This window comes from Quercus robur, chromosome 8 (genome assembly GCF_932294415.1).
Source record: "Quercus robur chromosome 8, dhQueRobu3.1, whole genome shotgun sequence".
Classification (NCBI taxonomy): Eukaryota; Viridiplantae; Streptophyta; class Magnoliopsida; order Fagales; family Fagaceae; genus Quercus; species Quercus robur.
In genome coordinates this window covers 29,335,464-29,356,180 of record NC_065541.1, presented here as the reverse complement: position 1 = coordinate 29,356,180, position 20,717 = coordinate 29,335,464, and the positions used below count along the sequence as shown (strand labels likewise).

Below are 20,717 nucleotides of genomic sequence, written 5' to 3'. Positions count from 1 at the left end.
GAAAAATTCCTCATTTTATTGATTTGCAAATGACTTTACATTGATCATAAGAAATTACATGGTTTTGGTCCTAGATACAATCTAAGATAAAGTACATGACTTTGTTTCCTCGTTACAATCTAGAAATTGAAAATTACATTGATAAGCATTGATCTATCAACCCTTGATCTAAACTCTGAGGCTATGTTAGAAGATGGGGAAGGTGTTAGGCACTCATCTTACCCGGTGAAATCGGTCTTCTAGACTATGGTGGCCGACATTCATATCATATCATCCAATATATTATCAATCAATTTGTATGTTGAATTTGATATGTGTGCATGTGATACACACTAATTCAATTTATTAAGCATTGCATTTGGATTAAAAAACATATTTAAGGAATTTAAATAAACACTAGCATGCATCTTAATCTCATCATAATAATATAAAAAAACAAGTTAGGGAAAGAGATTATACTTGCATGTAAGATTCACACGGTGGAGGAGGAGACTCTTGATGGAGCTCCTATGGGTGGAGTAGAAAAGAAGAACTAGGAGAGGGAGAGTGAGTCTCACCAATACCTTGAGTCTCAGGAAGACTAAGATATGACAAGACTACTCTACTTCACTAGAACTCAAGTGAGGAGAAGAGATGGGGGCTTTTTGTATGTTTGGAATGGAGGAGAGGAGGGGTATATATAGCAGTAGTGGCAAAAATATGAATGGAAGATCATTTAATAAGGGTTGACAAATGATAAAAAAGAATCATGAACCTAGACCCTATTTTAGACTTTGGAGAAAGTTGGTGCATTAAATGTAGAGATTGGTGGGAGTGAAGAGCAAACAAAATTCGGTTTTCTCGTAGTTATTGTAACAGCCTGCAGAAACAAATTCAAAAAATCATATCTTATTCAATTCGAATAGGAATTGTCTCGTTCTTATGCTCAAATTGAAGCCCCGGAATGGTGAGCAGAAGTCATTTGCTAGAAAATAATTTTAGCACAATTAACATTAATAGATCCCAAATTAGTTTCCAATTAACCTAGACCCTATTCAATGAGTAAGATTTCTCATTAAATAATTAATGTTTGACTATTTAATTAATTAAATATGTGCAACCTTACCATAAGATGTAGTCCTAGCCAATCAAATTATGACACGTCATTAATCTCAAATTGATTATAATTATAACCAATTGGAATCAATTGTTCATAATCACATATAATCATACTCAATTTGTGATAGTGCATCTCGGCTATTAAAACTTGATTTGTTGATAACTTTCAATCTGATGGTTCGATTAGGGCTTATGACCAGTCAATTTGATCGTTACAACATGAAGATCATTTTGATGAAATGAGATTAAGAATCTAATGGCCAGAATTAAGATGCCTATTTCCAAGGTGAAATTACCATTTTACCTCCATGTGAGGTTAAATGCGGGTTGCAAAATAGGGTGTCAACAGTACTAAACCCTAATTCTAATTGTCAAAGGAAACCCTAATGACTTATTACCCAAAAAAAAAAAAAAAAAAAACATAGACTTTAAGAGAAAATACTAATTAGCCAAATTAAAAACTATGGCCTAGAATAAAAATACAATTGATGGCTAAAAGGAAATAAGACAAAGGTAAAATAAATCTTTGTTTGCCCTTCCTACATCATTCTCCCTTAGTTGGAGAATGCTTGACACTGTGACCTTGAGTTTTGAAGTGGGTAAAGATTAGAATTCTGATACAGGATACTAGCACCAATTCTTCAATCACTTTGGTGTACACTAGAACAAAAAAAGCCTTGTATTCCATCACATCATTAAATCCATTTAGAATTACAAAATCGAAGCGTGGAATTAGGGTTACAAATGAGACAATCTTTTCTTGAGCTACAGAAAGCACCATTGTATTAGTCTGGTCCACTGCTTTAAATGGTCTAATCTTATGCTCCATAAAGGGCTGATCAGAAGTACACTCATTAAATGCTATTTTCATGTCATTTGCACCCTATAATGTTTTACTCTCTTGTCAAGTCTGCCCTACATTGAGTATAAAGGGAAAATGCTATGGACACATAAAGTCCCACAACTTTTGCCAAAATTCGTCATGTGATAAGTTGTGAATGGTGAACGTAAAATGATGGGTCCACACCTCCATCACTCACAACTCACCACTTGGCGAGTTGTGGCAAAAGTTATGAGACTTTATGTGTTCCTAGTATTACTGGATTAGTATAAAGGATTGTTCAGTAGGCTCTATGATAGGAGAAAATCTACCCTGTTTCCGTTGCTTGCTTCCTCTCCCTCACATGAGGGAGAGGAAGCATGTAGCGGAAACTGAAAACTAGACATTGAAAATTGCATTTTGCATGTTTTCAATTTCATTCACAAATTGAGTTTTGAGAATAGTTTTTGTTTTCTGTCTATTTTGGGTTACCAAACAAGTTTTTTAGTCTCAAAAATAGAAAATTGTTTTTGAAAATAAAAAATAAGGAGAAAAAACAGTTACCAAATATACCCTTAGTGTTGAACAACTTTCATTATATCTTTCGAGGTTGGCTCCATGGTAGACTACTTTGGAGTGGGCTTAGAACATTCATTCTATTTTCTTTAAATGGTGCAATTAATGTGTTGCTCCATTGCCTTATGTTTTGATCTTGAAAATTACTATAATGTGATTTGGGTAGGGATTTTTGTCCTAAAGTATTGACAAATATTCATCGTAAAGTTTTTCTTTCATAGGAAATTCTAATGACTTATTACAAAATACCCTATTATTAAATACTAGGGCTAAAATAAAAGGAAAAGAACTTAGTTATAGTACCTTAGGTGTTATTCCTTAAGTTTTCCTCTTAAGATTCAGTCATGTGGCTACTTAATTAAAAAATACACTTCCATCCCATGAGAAAAAATCCATATAGCAGAATCTTAAAAGGGGAACCTAAGGAACAGCACCTAAGTACTGTACCTAAGTCTTGCTCACAAATAAAAATACAACTAATGGCTTAAAAGAAATAAAAGGAAATTGAAATAAATCTTTGCATGTGCTTCCCATATTATTGTGTCGTGGGTTTTCAAGTATGAAATTTACTTTTATATACTCATTACTTTGCATTTTATTAAGTCACTTTCAAATATTTTATAGAGTTATTTTTGGTAGCATAAAAATTGAACATGAAAGAGTCTTATTCTAACTAATCACTCACTCGTGCAATGCACGAGAAAACTATTGGGTATATAACATGTACCACAATATATAATATTATATGATACATAAGGGAAAAATATAGATCATTAAACAAACATACAGGAAAAAAAATCTACAATTAAATAGACAATCAAATTATTTCAATAATACAAAACTATTCACTCACTGTAAACCAATTTGAAAACCTTTTTCAAAACCCAAGCAGCCTTCTTTTATTAAGAATTTCAATAACCAACAACTTGAACAATATTACCCTCATGCAAAGAGTTGTTTTCTTTTTAATTAGCAATCTCATAAATTGGGAGGCATGACTTTGGACAACTTAAATATCAAGAATCATAAAAGAGAGAGTGATATTGTTAGGAATAGAAGTTGCTATCAACAATGGCTTGAAAGCTAAGAGAGAGAGAGAAATAGAAGTCAAGTGTTATTTTGTTTTGACAGTTTACTAAAATAAAGCAATATAGTATAGTACATTAAAGGCTTCATCATCCTCTGCAATTTAGAACATACAAATCATGAGCGAACCTTATTATGAAGGTCAGCATTAACAACCTGAAAGTATATTAAAAAAAAAATTAGGCCTTTTGAGTGGTAATTTGAACTCTAGTAGAATAACCTACTAATAATTTAACAAAATTGATTCCTAGAAGACATCATGGTTTTGCTACAAAGGAGACCAAAATATTGATTATAAATCACTAACATTTGATCTATGTTTGCCAAGGTCTTAAAGGAGACAGCAAGTTAAAATACTGATCCAATTTTGGCTGCCGTAGTCACTAAAATAAAAAAGAGAAACATGTGAAAGAATTATGATGTTTTCAAAAGATTTTGCCAGTTTACTCTTAAAATTTAAATCTTAAGAGCTAAAAAAACATCAAATTATTGTAGAAATATTACTTGGTAAACTACTGTGTTGCAAACTTGATAGTATTGAAAGTGTTAAGATCATCCACATCTTTATAAAAGCTCTACGTCAAAGGAACGAAAGAATTACCTTCTCTAAAGGGCATTCTAAGTACTAAAAAAATTTATTATCTTGTGAAAATTCAAAAGACCTTTGAACATTAAATCATAGCATTTGATATCCTGTCCTCAACTTCAAAGTTATCAACATAGTAGACATTGTTTTGAGTACCTGTATGAAGCAGGTAAATTAATATCAATGTCCAACTTTGAGGCATATATGTGAATAAATTAATAATAAATAGGAACACATTTGTACATTATACCAATTTCAGCAAAAGTAAATTAGTTATAGTTTGGAACTTAATTTGGAGTATATTAACCAAAGGATTGTAGTGTCTTATGAATAAGGACTATCCTAACCATAAATATATAATCCCATCTGATTGCTTCAAGTCCTCAACAACAAACATACAATCACAAAAGAGGAATTTCTCATAAACATTACAATAATTACAAACAACTTAGAACTCCACTGTCCTCTTATTGTTCATCAAGCTTTAACTTTAGCACTCTTAAGAGTATAGAGATAATTGAATTTGTTAGAGCAAATTGCTCTATCTGATACCATGTACATGAAAATTGGCGATCAGTTCATCCAACAATCTGTCCTTGAATCTTGGCCAACAATTTCAAAGTCAATATATGTCCATGTGTATCATCTTTTCAGGAGAATAAGGAAGATCTTAAGCATTCTCATGCATTCAATTGAGATTGGTTAAAGTTTTTATGGCCTTCCAATTTTCTAAAAATCAATCAAAATATGGTGAGATTGGTCAAAGTTTTTCTTAAGACAACCTATATTTTCAAATTTTGAAAACCAATCCAAACATAGAAGATCTGAAGCACTCTCACAAAATAATAACATTAATACAAAAACAAATCGTGATTTTTTGTTTTAAAAAATTACTTGAAGAGTTTGTGTGCTTCTAAAAGAAACAAAATACTTCAGTCATCAATCAAGGGCCATAATTATAAATTCAAAAAATAAATAAATGGTAGTACCTAAGTTGTAAGAAATGTCCCAACCTCCATCAGCATTTCATCGGGGAGCATTACTTTACTCCTACCAAGACCACCCTCCTTATTTTCCTTCCAATTGACAACTCTCCATATATAAGAATTCTAGAATCAAACAAAATATCATTCAGGAATTTTATCAAACAGATTGTATATATAATTTTTTTTTTTTTTGAGAAGAGTGAAAATTAAGTTGTTCTATTGCCTTCTATTCATGAAAATCATATAGCAGAATTAGTAAAAAGATGTTAGAAATAAGATAAAGTAAGGGTTCTTTTAGTAAAAAATAAAGTAGCTTTTTAAAGTTTGAAAATGGAAACCGATGGCTATGCCTTCTTCTGCTTTGCTTCTACTTCTTTATTTAATCAATAGACTTGATCTCTATTTCAAGTAATACAGCCGCAACATTGCAAGTGAAGGCTGTGGATAACTGGTTGGGTTGCACACTTTACTGTCTCTCTGCATATTTGTAAATGTAATTTGCAGACATATAAATGTTCAACTTTTAGTATATTTATAAATGTTCTATGTATTAAACTTTCCCAACAGAACAACAGAATAAAAGCTAGTGATGGTTCAATATTTAATGGTTTGAAAGTATGTTTACGTTTTTGGTGGGTAAACACTATGCCTTGGCGCTAAATTAAATTCAACTTCAAATGCTTGACCCTCTGCAAAGCAGAATAGGATCCAGTAGCAAAGCCTTGACAATGGTACATTATCCCTATTTAATGTTGCTAATCTTGGCTTTGCATGCTAACCCATAAAAACAACTACGATACAAAACTCACAACCCAAATTCAATACCAAGGCTTAAAAAGATAAAAACTTTTTTTTGAAGACCCAAATGTAATTCACAGGAATTGGCAAAAAAAAATTGATTTTTAGGGATCTTGAGAAGTGCTTTAGCAGTGTTGAGAGACATATCTAAATTAGAGAAAAGAAAGACAAAAGCAATCAAGTTTACAAATTCGTGGGTGCATATGGCACTCTTAAAATCCAAATTGACTTCAGATTTCAGTATTACTCAAACTAAAACCCAATTGACAACAATTATTAAATTAAAACTAAAATAGAAACTAAAACTGAATAAAATTTATGAAAAAGACATGAACTTGTACAGAAGAGGCAGAAGGTTTGGAAAAAAAGAAAAGAAAAAAGAAGGGGCCTGAGTGGAGACAAAGAAGGCTGGCATTTTAGGTAGCCAAATAATTATTCAGCCAAACAAACGACTAAGCTAAGCTAAATTGGAAATGCTAAAAAAAATCTAAATAGCAAAATAAAGCAGAACTTGAAGATAAAGCAAAACCTGTAGGATTGTTGTCAGATTTTGAGAGTTAGGAGGCTCTTCAATACTATCTCCACTACGAAACTCATTCATATCCACAATATTTTCTTACAAAACTTGTAGAATCTGATTTTCTATTTATTCATAACCAATTCAAATGCGAGCATAATGGTTAGTATTACCTAGATATAGTCTTCTCATTCTTCTTCTAGCCATCCTTTAGAACCTTATCTTGGATCTGGTGTGGCACCAATATATTTGAGTCACTGATCTCTTTCAAATTAGAACAGATTTCAGTTCCCTTGTCCAATACAGTGAACTTGGAATGAGTTTTGCTTCCTAAATCTTCTAGTAACCTTTGTTGGACACACTTTTGATTCTCTTATCTACTCTTTGCTATCTAGGCATATTGAAAAAATAATAACAGATAACAGGAAAAAATCCATTAAAAGCACATTCTATTTGTAAATAATCTGCATATCAATAATCATGAATATATATATATATATATATATTTATTTATATAAAACTAATTTAGGACCAAGCATCGTTTTAAGAAAATAACTCACTCAAAAAAGATACATTTGGATAGGAATTTCTAAGACATTTCCTAAAGACATCATCTCTCAATGAAGCTTAAATATGAAAATATTAAACCAATAGACAAACATGTGCCAGAAAATCAAATGGCATTCAAGATAATTAGTGTTAGACTTCTATAGGATTAACACAATGCAACGTCTGTATCTTAGAATTGAATAATACCAAAGATCGGCACACATATAACACATTAAAAAACACATACACAGGAGAAAAAACCAATAGATCATTTACTCAAAAAACTCAAAGGTCAAACACATAAAAGCAAATGCATAAAGCCACGCCTATATAACTTTTAAATCATCCAAATACAGCAATATTTGAAGAAAATTTAAGGATTTTCCCTCCATTCAGTGGCTCCTACGCATCTTTTTTTTTTTTTTTTGTCCTTTTCAAATCTATTAATCATTCTACAACATGAAAATCATAATCAATATGTATACATCTCATCAAGCACAAATAACGTATTTGTTAATGTTCTATTAGTTAATTGAAAATAGTCCAAAGTTTACTACCAACAACATAGGAGTTATAGCTGTAACTGGAGATTGTACTAACTTCAATATATATATATATGTATCTTTGCCTAAAAAAGTTTGTAATTCCCATACACACACACACAAATCCAGGTTATCTTAGACTTAAGACTACGAAAAATTTAATTCCAAACAAACCAAGAAAAGAAGACAAACTGTACTTCATCCAAAAACGTTTTCTATTTAGCATTGCAGCCAGCGGAGCTTTGATGGAGGTTAGGTTCTATGAGTTAGAGAACATTTTACTTTCGAATACAATATTTAACATTGAACATTTTATTTTGTATAAAGAACATTATACTTTTAGATTTCAAAATCCAACAATTTCAATACCCCTTATAAATAACATAGCAGGTAAGAGGGAAAACAAAACTCAACAATTAAAGTGAAATGATTAAGTTTAAAGGATTACTAAACATTAAAACATATGTAGGATTTCATTTGGTGGGTGTTTCCCCTGATTTCAATAGATAAGAGAGGAAAAGGGTTATGAGTCGAAATTCCTAAATTGACAACAAACCATAAATGAAGAGAATATTAGGAAAAGAAATTAATACCTCTACCTCTGCTTTAACGATATTAGAGGCTATAGATTGCAGAGAAAGAAATTGAAAGATTTAAATCCAAAAGACAAATTCAAAACAAACCCATTACTAAAAATATTGAATAAAAATAGTCACATATTAGAATTCCAAATCGGTTAGGTTTTATATATTGAGAAACTTGTAATTAGTGTTTTAATGAAAACCCAAAAAAAAAAAAAAAATCAATTATAGCAATATATAAAACATAACAAAAGCAAATATAATTTAATAGGATTATTGTAAATTAAATTGAGAAAGGCAATTTTTGAGAGAAACCAAAAAAAATCAAATCAGAACCTAATGTAATCCAAATACCTAAATAAAAATCATTCCAACCAAATTTCTCATACCTAGATCTAAGAAAGAAGAAAAAAAAAACTTTACTTATGGTAGTTCCAACAATGAAAAAAGGGTTAGGAATTGAAATTCCTAAATTGATAGAAAACCTAATTGAAGACAATAGGAAAAGAAAATAGTCATAGATTAATTGAGAAATACCTAGAGAGAATGATCTGATGTAGGGGCCGGGTCGAAGATTTAACCCATGGTCAAGCTTGGGTCTACGTTTGAGAGAGAGGCACCTATGGTAGTGGAGAAATTATAAAGTCCTCATGGTGGACAAGTGACGTGGTCCACCATTCCACTAAAAGACTCCCACCTATTTAAAATTGCTGAGTTAGAAAATTTTTTAAAACAGAAACTGATTACTGACTCAGCAATTTTAAACAAGTGGGAGTCTTTTAGTGGAATGGTGGACCACGTCACTTGTCCACCAAAGGACTTTATAATTTCTCCATGGTAGTGCTTGGGTCTGCGTTTGAGAGAGGTTTGATTCAGATTTTTATGATTGTGTTTGCTTTTTTTTTTTTGATTAAATCTCGGGTTTGCTTTTGGGGAAGAAAGAGAGGTTTTTTAATTAGTTTATTAATTTTAATAGAAAGAAATAAATCAGATTTAATTTTTTTTTAAATGGTAATGTGTAAAATTGTGAAAATGTCAACCAAAAATCAGAGCTTTCGATTATATATATATATATATATATATATATATATATATATATAGATAATGATGATGATGACAGAGATTTAATACTCGTCTATTGCATAGACGAGCTTGTAATTTTAGTACTCATCAGTTACCCCTTATTCTTGCATTGACCTTTTGGATGACTATTGGAATATTGACAGTTTACACCTATTTTGATGAAGACTCCTATTTTTGAATGCCATTTATATCACATATTTCTTGCTAATCTTGATAATTAGGTAGAACTTTTGATTTGTTGATATTGTTGATCTTGCCTGCTTCTTTAAGAATTTCGTTGAAATGGTTATGCCCTCGGTTTTTATACTTGTGACTTTAACCATACAACTTTATTCTTATTTTGAGAATTGGGCTGTTTATATGATTTTGTTCATAGGTTTTAATCTTATGAGTTTGATCACATGACTTACTCTCGTGTTGAGAATTTTTTGTTGTCAATGTGATTTTTCTCATTGATTTTAACCTTGTGGGTTTACTCACGTGGCTTTTACTTTCGTGATGAGAATTTTATCATCAACATGATTTTACCCATTGGTTTTTAACCTTGTGAGTTTAATCATATGACTTACTCTTGCTTTGAGAATTTGATCGTCATTGTGATCGTACTTGTCAAGTTTTAACCATGCATATTTAATCATGTGACTTACTCTCACTTTGAGAATTTCATTCGTCATTATGATTGTACTCGTCGGTTTTTAACCTTATGAATTTAATCATATGACTTACTCTCGCTTTGAGAATTTAATTGTCATTATGATTGTACTCGTTGGTTTTTAACCTTATGGATTTAATCATATGACTTACTCTTGCTTTGAGAATCTAATCGTCATTATGATTGTACTTGTCGGTTTTTAACCTTATGAATTTAATCATATGACTTGCTCTCGCTTTGAGAATTTAATTCGTCATTATGATTGTACTCATCAGTTTTTAACCTTATGAATTTAATTATATGACTTACTCTCGCTTTGAGAATTTAATCGTCTTTATGATTGTACTCGTTGGTTTTAACCTTGTGAATTGAATCATATGACTTACTCTCGTTTTAATAATTTGGTTGTCAATATGATTTTACTCATTTGAATTTAACCTTATGTGATGATTTTACTGTTATTGAGATTTTCATCATCTACTTGGTTTCACTCGTTGGACTTCAATGATGGGCTTTCTTCTTGAAAATAATTTGTCTTTTGTATAGTAAATAAGACTTTTAGATTTTCCAAGAGAACGACATTTATTCATGTGGGGGAAATTGTCCTTTTATTCATTCCTGCTTACAAAACAGTTTGATGAAAGAAAATTGAAAATATCACCTAACTAAAAGTAATACCTCTTAAGGTGCTCTACATTCCATGGATGAGGTGATTGTTTGCTGTCAAGTGATTTGAGGTAATAAGTTCCTCTTCTAGAATACTTGACGATATTGTATGGGCTTGTTTACTTTCGTTGTCATTCTTTCGATTGGGGGAATGATCCTTCTTCTCCTTCTTTTTGTGTTAGGGCTCATCAATTTCTTCCATTTTTTTCTTTCCATCTATCCCCTTCGTCGTTAACGCATCCTCTCCGTTCATGTACTTCTGGGCTTTGAACAAAAGGCTAATCATTGGAGTCACTGGGGTCTTGGCTAACGAAAAGATGAAATTCTTGGTCATCAAGCTAGCCTAGAAGGCCGTCAGTTGAACTTGGTCGTTAGCTTCGTCTATCTCCAAGATTGCTTGGGTGAAACACTTCACGTAAGCCCTCAAAGTTTCCCCTTCTTGCTGTTTTATTGTTAGTAGATGCGAAGTTAGCCTTTTGTGTCTTTGGCCACCAATAAAATGTCGTACAAAGGAATCACCTAATTGTTCGAAATTTGTGAGCAAAGATATTGCTAACTTGCTGAACCAAACTCGAGCAACTCTTTTGAGAGTTGTTGGGAAGGATCTACAGATCACTTCATCGAGTGTCTGCTAAAGGTTCAACAATGTCTTTAAAGACTCTATGTGGTCTAGTGGATTTGTATGCCCGTTATAAGTAGTAAGGTTGAATTTAATCAACCATTTTATTGCCTTTATTCCGTACCAATTTGCTTGTAATTCAGCACTTAGAAACCCTGTATTTAGGTGGGAATCATGTAAGGATAGTGTGTGAGAGAGTGTGAAGAAATACTTAAGAATGTGCACTGAAGCAGGGACTCGTGACTGGATCTCGTGGGTGGCTCACGACTGGCAAGCTGTGAGATGATGCACACGAGTGAAGCATGTAGAGAAACTGAACTGTCATGCCAGCTGTAGCACTACAGGACAAAAAGTCCAGACTGACCATTCAGTTAGCTCGCGACTTGGACTCGCAACTCAGTCAAGTCGCGAGGCCAAGTCACCAGTCGACTCTGTTTTAGAAAAACTGACTCTTCGCATTCCTTTCTCACTCCAGTATAAATACCCCTTATACCCACGAAATATTGAGAGCTTCCGGAGAGAATTTTAAGAGAGAAACCCTAGAGAAAAAATAGATTGACTCATCCACAATCTTTACATAGTGACTCTTCAAATTCCTCAACTCTCACCCCTCCATAGTTACATCCTTGAGAGGTTTATTAGCCAAATCCTTTTTCTCACCATACCCATATCTGTAAGAAGGCTATTTGGTTCTTGGGAAGCAGTTAGGAAGGGACCAATTAATATTAGTTGATGCTATGGGCTATAGCGGAATTCGGTAAGCTAGAGAAGACAAAGGTTCGGCGTAACCTCGTTAGAGTAGGAGCTTGGAGGGCTTAGGTACACTGGGTAGATTAGGCTTGGAGGGTCTTCTGCTGTTCATGTATCCCAACTTGACTCTCTAGTGGATTATTTACCGCTTGGAGGGCGGTGGAGAGGTTTTATGTTGAGGATTTCGGTTTCCTCTTCGATAACATATCGCTATGTTGTCTTTGTGTTTGCATCCCTCTTCCCTTAATCTTTGCTATTTAAATTCTGCTGTGGTTGTGATTTTATTTGGTTTAGATTATGTTATCAATTCTGTTTTAGCTTATTTAAATTTTCTGCACGTACATTGTTTGTTAATAAGCTTGAATTGGTAATTTGTAATTTGGGGGTCTAAACGTTCAAGAGTGTTTTACACACATTTTGAACATTCATAAGTCTCCAATTAGGGGAGTTGAAACTTCGATGGGAGAGGGCACTCTAGGACCTCACTAGTGAATGGAGAGTTTTTTCTTTTGATAATTCCATCTAGTTTCTTGGATGACTTTCCTTTCAAGGCATTTTTATTCGTTCATCTCTTTCCTCATGCTCATCAAAAGCTCATCATTGTTTCAATTGGACTGCCTTGTTCACCTGGAATTGGACTACTTTGTTCACCTGGAACTTTCTTCCCTATTACTGGTTCATGGGATATGACCTTCCTTGTCATCGTTGTTCTAGTTACATTGGCAAGTAGGCACGTTACTATTCTCCTGAGAGAGGCAATGCCTCAACTCCTCGTTTTGTTTGGTCAATTCTTCAACACTTGTTGCTGGCGTTTGAATTTGCTGGGTCATCTGCATTGGATTAAATGGGGTTGATGAACTTGGATCCATTGGGTCGTTTGAATGGTAGAGCTACGAAAATCTGTATGATTCAGATCTACATTCCCCACAGATAGAGCCAAACTAATTAAGCCAAAAACGGTCGTTAGTTAATGACCTTGTTTGAGCTATGACGAGGTAATGTTCCCTGTAAAGATGAGAGAGAAAGGCATCGGAGTGGCGTTAGCCAACAGTTCTTTGATGATTAAGTCAGTTGAATTCTCAATATCTTTTAGAGAATCAGAATGTAATTCTGTATGTTTGAATCTGTGTACCTTTCTCCTATTGCTTGGTGGCTTATTTATAGCCTTAATACAACTATTGGGAGGCTTATTATGAGTATAACTGATGGTAGCCTCTTAATGGCTATCTTCTTGGCTGTCTTTTGTAATGTATTCCTCAGCTTAAATGAGGCTTAACTGGCTCATGGTTGGCCTTTTTGACCATTGGAGGTCGTCGATTACGAAGCCATTTATGACTATGCTATTAATGTTGTGTGATCGTCCTTTCAAGGACAGCCCTGTGGATTGGATGCTCGTCATTTGTAAGGACGAGCCTGTAGATTTAATACTTGTCCATTGCATGGACGAGCCTGTAATTTTAGTACTTGTGAACTTTTATTTTATTTAATTTTTTATAGATATAATAAGATTTGAATTTATAATCCGTTTAACTAAAATTTCTCTTTAACTTTAGGTCAAGACACTGATGAGTTTCTTTATGATAGAGTAGAGATTCGAACATAGGTCCTTTGTCAAATACTCTAAACAATAAAGCGCTTAATATGAGTTAAATCTCTTTATTGTAAAAGTTCTATGGAATTTTTTTTTTTTTTTTGAAATAGTAAAAGCTCTATGGATTAAAACACTACAACTATACCAAATGGAGAGCATTCACATCAACACGTGTAAATTTTTGTCTATTTTAGCATCAGAATCTACATTTTTTATTTTATGTACTCATTTTTCAAAATACCCATGTCATATTATCTATTTACACTAAATTTTGTTAAAATATCAAATTTTCTTGATTTTTTAAAAATTGTTTCTCTTTCTTTACACACAACAACTAGTATTTACTCTCTTTCTTCATCATCCAAATACATAAAGAAAGAATAAAAACTAAACGCAAAATTTATACAGTTAGAGCACTCACATTAGTGAGTGTATAATAGAAAAAAGTGTAAAATTTACATAGTTTTGCATAAAAATGACTCACATAAGTCGGTATATAATTGTGTAAATTTACAAATATGTTATAGTAACGGTATAAATTTACAATGACACTATTCATTTTGCATTTATTTTTTTTCATTATATATCCCAAGAAAGAAGGAAAATAGTGGATGGTGATTTTTGTGTGTAAAGAAAGAGAAACAATTAAAAAAAAATCAAGAAAAATTGATATTTTAATGAAATGTAGTGTAAAATAGATGATTTGATGTAGAGTGTTTTGAAAAGTGAGCATGCCAAAAAAAAAGTTCTTATGCTAAAATATATAGAAATTTTTGTACGAGCTGATACAAACATAACTTTGCATAGCCTGATATTGGTGAATTTTGGACCTTTTATTTATTTATTTATTTTTATATAAGGTAGAAATTCTACTCTAACCTAATCTAAGTGTATATGTGTGTGGAGCTCCCTCTTGGAGACTTGAACCCTAGCCCTTGCCCCCCACACTCCACAAGCACTTATACTTGTGGACTTTTGACTAACATATGATACTTTTTATATTATAAAAAGTGCTTTAAAAACTCAATCTATTTAGCTTTTTTTTTTTTTTTTTTTTTGGTTGAGAAACCTGACAACAAGCTTGTGGAAATATTAAACTGAAAACAAATTAATGAATATCCAAAAGGACAAGTGGAGAAATGTCTTCAGGTAGGTCTTCCAACCAAAACCTGAATCCCCAACAAGTCTTTGGCCTTTTTAGCAAGAGCATCGGCCACAACATTACAAATTCTTTTAACATGACAAAAAAAAAAAAAAATGGAAATCACCAGCAAGGAAGAGGATATCCTCAATGATATTCCCATAGGAAGCAAAACCAGACCCTTGAGATAGAGCATTAATCAACACTGACGAGTCACCCTTAAAGATAACTTTTTGATGCTCGATTTCTCCTACAAACTGTACTGCTCTGCGACAAGCTAATGCCTCTAATTCATTCACATTATAAGATAGAGGATTAGGCATGGATAGAGTTGGAACTGCTTCACCACACCTAAAGAGGGTAAAATGGATGTAGACGGTCTCATTCTATTGAACCAATCATAAGCAATGGTACTTTTTAGCTCGTGATCAAGATGATGGAAGAAGACGGGGGGCGTGTACACATGAAGACGGACTCTCCATGGAGGATGGATTAGAAAGCGGACGGATACAAAGTGGACGGTGGCAAGGTCACATGGCATCCACATGGTTTAAGTAGTCCTCAAGAAACTTCAAAATGAAATATCTTGCGCTTCACGATAAACCCTAATCAACAAAATAGTTATATGGAAAGGATTTCATAAAATACGTGCTTTTATGAGGATCTTCCTTATAAGGAAAAGTTCCTTTTCCCCAAGAAAGAAAAAAGGCGGTTCTATATTACTATAAAAATCCCAAAGAACTCACAAATCAAGGCACACATAATTTACCCTAGCTCTAATACTCTAGAGTTGTGAAAGTTCCCTAACTTAACCTTTGGAGGATCTTTGGCAGGTACCACATCGGTACTCTCCTAAGATCTTCTTGTTCTATGTTGTGTAAGTGTTGTCTTGAGCACGTGAGGACTGTGTGATTAACTGACAATTTTTAGCATCATCAGTTGGCGCCTTCTGTGGGGAGAGATAGGAAATAAGCCATACTTAACGCTTCTCAGACAAAAAAGTTGGATGGTACTTACTTGTTCGATGGCAACCACCACTAACCATCAAGGTGACGAACCACGCAGCACGACCCTTGAGCGATAGGTTCAAACTCTTGCGACAGTAGTGGAATGCCTTTCCAAGCAAAACCATGATCTAGAAGAGCAGCTGCGCCAAAAGAACATGGGGCTTAACACTCAGGAGGAGGACCAAAAAGGCACCAGCGTTAAGCAGAGGGACTAAGAGGGGTCGGAAGGTAGCAACGCCCCAAGCAGACCAGAGCGACAGGACACAAGCCGTCCATCTACCATGGATACAGCTCCACCTCACATAGTCATGGAGATGCAGATGATGAAGGAATTGATGGAATTTATGATGAACGCCTTTAGAGGATGGGTGTCTAGTGACCTCGATGACTTGGTCCATTGAATTGATTCACCATTCACCGCACCCGTCACTTCGTTCCCCCTTCCACTGAAGTTTCGTATGCCGAAGTTCAGCATTTGGCTCGTCCAAGAAGGCTCGCAAAACCTACCAATGGATGGTTCAGAACATCCAGTTGACGGGATTCGTCCCAAAGATGGTGCAGATTGACAATCCTATAATTGGGTTCACAGAGGAAGATGCCAAGCGTCTCCACCACCCACAGACGATGTGCTCGTGGTTAGCATACGGGTGGGGGATTACAACACCCACTTAGTCCTTATGGATAATAGGAGCTCTGCTGACATCCTTTACTACCCAGCATTCTAGTAGATAAGGATTGATAGAGAACGGCTGATTCCAGTTAACGTGCCACTCGTTGGATTCGGAGGGACAAGGGTACACCCCCTAGGAGCAGTCACTCTGCCTGTAATAGTTGGAGATTACCCACAGCAGATCACCAAGGATGTTATGTTCCTGGTTGTTGATTGTTCATCCACTTACAATGCCATATTGGGTTGCCCCACTTTGAATTCATGGAAGGCCGTAACTTCAACTTATCGTTTGATGATCAAGTTCCCCACCGAGTATGGCGCACAAATGCTACATAGTCATGTTGAAAATGGACGATCATTTGCAGACTATGTGTATAGTGGAACAACGAATGGTGGCAGAACTGGTGGAAGGACTGGAAGAAGTACTCCTTAATGATTCTAAACCTGAACGAACAACTAGGATCAACACTTTGGCTAGCTTGCTAGTCCGTTAGGTGCTCACAACATTCCTAAAGGAAAACCAGGACGTGTTCGCCTAGAGCCATGATGACATGCCCGAAATTGATCCGTCAATCATAGTCCATAAGTTGAATGTATCATCCTTTTTCCCTCCCATCCGATAGAAAAAATGGGTGTTCGCACAGGAGCGAGACAAAGCCATAGCAGATGAGGTGCGCAAGTTACAGGAAGCAAACTTTATACAAGAAGTGTACTACCCCAACTGGCTAGCCAACGTGGTGATGGTTAAGAAAGCCAACAGAAAGTGGAGGATGTGCTGGACTTCACAGACCTAAATAGGGCTTGCCCGAAGGACAGTTATCCTTTCCCGCGGATTGACATCTTGGTGGACTCAACAGTAAGACACCAGCTACTAAGTTTCATGAATGCATTCTCTGATTACAACCAGATCAAGCTGGACGAGGCCGATTAAGAGAAGACTTCATTTGTCACCAGCCAGGGTCTCTTCTGTTACAAAGTAATGTCGTTCAGACTTAAGAACGCAGGAGCCACGTATCAAAGGCTGATGAACAAAATGTTCATACATTAGATTAGGAGGAATGTGCAAGTTTACGTGATCAACATGCTGGTAAAAAGCATACGGGAGAATGGCCATTTGAACGACCTCCAAGAGACTTTCGACACCCTTTAGTCCTATAACATGAAACTGAATCCAAGCAAGTGTGTGTTCGTGGTGATGGCAGGAAAATTCCTAGGGTTCATGGTATCCCAAAGAGGTATTAAGGTCAACCCGGATAAGATACAGGCCATAATGAAGTTAACCCCGCTAAAGACTGTTAAGGAGGTACAGAGCCTGAACCGTAAGATAGCTGTACTAAATAGGTTCGTCTCAAGAGCAACGGATAAGTACCTGTCCTTCTTCCGCACATTGAAAAAGTCCTTTGAATGGATGACTGAATGTCAACAAGCATTCGAAGACTTGAAAACATATCTTTCTTCCCTGCCACTACTCAGCCTGTCCAAACCAAGGGAAGAATTGTTCCTACATCTAGCCGTCGCCCCAGCCGCTGTCAGCGCGACTTTAGTTAGAGAAGAGAACGGGGTACAGAAACCCGTGTACTTCACAAGATGAGCACTCTGAGGAGTGGAAGAGAGATACCCCCCGATGGAAAAACTCGCTTTCGCCTTGGTAACTACGGCGAGAAAGCTTAAGCCATATTTCCAAACACACTATGATCGTCCTAATAGACAAGCCCCTGCGAAGGGCTTTGAGCAGCCCTGAAGTTGCTGGACAGATGGCATTTTGGGCAATTGAGTTGAGCGAGTTTGACATACAGTATCGACCACGTACGGCTATAAAGGGCAAGTGATCGCTGACTTCATCGTAGAGTTCACTCTTGTGGAAGGCTAAGGGGCAAAATTAAGCCCACAATGGAGCATCCACACGAATGGATCTTCCAACAAGAAAACAGGTGGAGCTGGTGTGGTACTCCACAGCTCGGAAGGGGATAAGTTCGAATGCATGGTCCATCTTGATTTCCCTATGACCAATAATGAGGCAATGTACAAAACTTTGATAGCGGGGCTGGATCTCGCCAAAGTGGTAGGAGCTGCAAATATGGTCGTGTACTGCGATTCCCAGGTAGTGACTAGTCAAGTTAATGGTGACTGAGACTGCAAGAATGAACAGATGAAGAAGTACCTTGAGTAAGTGAAGAATCGAGTAAGCGACCTCCAAGTGAAATTTGTTCAGATATAAAGGGAGGAGAATGAGAACGCCGACCGTCTTACTAAAGCTGCATCAGCAAAGTACATACTTATCCCCAGTCAGGTACTATCTTTCATTCAAATCTCACCATTAATAGACGGCATCAATGTGTAGGAAATAGGTTCCGAGAACTATTGGACGACACCGATAATCTCCTACCTAAAGGATGGCGTGCTGCTTGACGATAAGGAAGCTGCAAGGAAGTTGAAGGTTTAAGCAACACGTTTCATTCTGATTAAAGACGTTCTATACAAAAAGGGTTTCTCCCAACCGTATCTGAGGTGTCTCATCCCCGAGGAGGCAGACTATGTCATGCGAGAAGTTCACGAAGGAATCTGCAGGAACCATTCTAGGCTGCGATCATTAATGCACAAACTTATCTGGGCAAGATACTATTGGCCTACCATGCAGAAGGATGCCATTACTTACATCAAAACATGTGACAAGTGCCAAAGGTTTGCCAACCTCATCTGGCGGCCGTTAGAAGAACTCACTCCAATGACAGCCCCATTGCCTTTCCTGCAATGGGGATTGGACATCATAGGCCCATTCCCAACAGCAATTCGACAGCTGAAATTTTTGGTGGTTGGTATAGACTATTTCACCAAATGGGTGGAAGCCGAAGCACTGGCCACCATCAAGAAGAAAAATGTGCGAAGTTTCGTATGGAAAAACATCATTTACAGGTACAGTATACATAGAGTGCTGGTCTCAAACAATGGGAAGCAGTTCGACAACGACACATTCAGAGACTTTTGCTCACAACTAGGGATCAAGAATCACTACTCATCTCCCGTCCACCTTCAGGCCAATGGGCAAGTTGGGGTCACGAACCAATCCTTGCTCAAAATTATTAAGACCAGGCTCGAGGGGGCAAAGGCTATATGGCTGGAAGAATTGCCAAGTGTCTTATAGGCATACAGGATGACAGCAAGGACACCTACAGGAGAGACATCGTTTCAACTAGCATATGGAAGCGAAGCGGTCATTCCAACTGAAATAGGGCTCACAAGCTACAGAGTAGGAAACCATGACGAAGGTAGAAACGACGAAGCAATGCGCTTGCAGCTTAATCTGGTGGACGAGGTCAAAGCAACGGTTGAGCAAAGGTTAGCACGATATCAAGACCTCATGGCCAAGCACTGCAACTCCAAGGTTAGACATAGGGACTTCTAGGTTGGAGATCTTGTCCTAAGAGGGTAACAGGCATTGCAAAAGACACCTCCCAAGGAAAGCCAGAACCTAATTGGGAAGGACCTTATAGGATCGCATCATGGCATAGGAAGGGAACTTACCACCTGGAGACATTGGACTGGCAGAAGTTGCACCACCCCTAGAACACGAAGCACCTGAAGAAGTACTACCAGTATACAGCAGCATGGACAACAATACTCCTTATTTCCATTTTATCACTTTTTAGTTAAATTTTTATTCCTGTTAAGCTTGAAGGGTAGATTTTTCATTTTCCAAAAACAATTTCTATACGCGTATTTATCACACAATAAGAGGAATTATTCAAAAATGCCATGAGTATGCTATCTACATCTTTACATAATCATTATCAAGTCCATAAAGTGGACGAGCTCAAATTTTTCCAGTCCACAAAGTGGACGGGTTTCATCCTTAAGAGATGAGTATAACAAGTCCATAAAGTGGACAGGTTCAAGTTTATCTAGTCCACAAAGTGGATGGGTTCATTCCAAAGGGATTACTCAAATTTAATCAGTCCGCAAAATTACCATACAGGTGACTTGTATTCATACCAATCCATGAAGTGGACGAATTCATCCCGAAGGGATGACTCAAATTTATTAAGTCCATAAAGTGGACGGATTAACCCTAAGGGGATGACTCATAAAACCCAGGAACTGGACGGGCTCAATGGTTGACTTATAATCGCTTAGTCTACAAAGTGGACGGATTCATTCTAGCCAATGGCTTGTATTTATTAAAGTTCACAAGAGGGTTCATCCCAAGAGTTGGTTTACAGATATTAAATAGACGGATATCTTGCACAAATATCTATATTGTTAAGCATCTAATCAAAATATTATAAAGGCCCATAAAGGGAAATGTCTACATGCAAAAGCAATAGGCAACGGTTAAAATTAAACGTAAATATTGTTCTTCCAAAAGATCTTTACACTTAAAAAAAAGAAAAAAAAAAGCTAA

The 20,717-nt window shown here is 35.8% G+C and overlaps 1 long non-coding RNA gene across 1 annotated transcript; it reads right to left on the bottom strand.

Annotated features, from left to right (window-relative positions):
* Positions 1-4,091: 4,091 nt before the first annotated feature.
* On the bottom strand, positions 4,092-8,806 carry LOC126695141 (uncharacterized). Its single transcript, XR_007645976.1, has 4 exons — positions 8,677-8,806; positions 6,480-6,858; positions 5,156-5,275; positions 4,092-4,322 (listed from the first exon to the last, which is right to left on the bottom strand). It is a non-coding gene; the product is annotated as an uncharacterized LOC126695141 (long non-coding RNA).
* Positions 8,807-20,717: the final 11,911 nt, after the last annotated feature.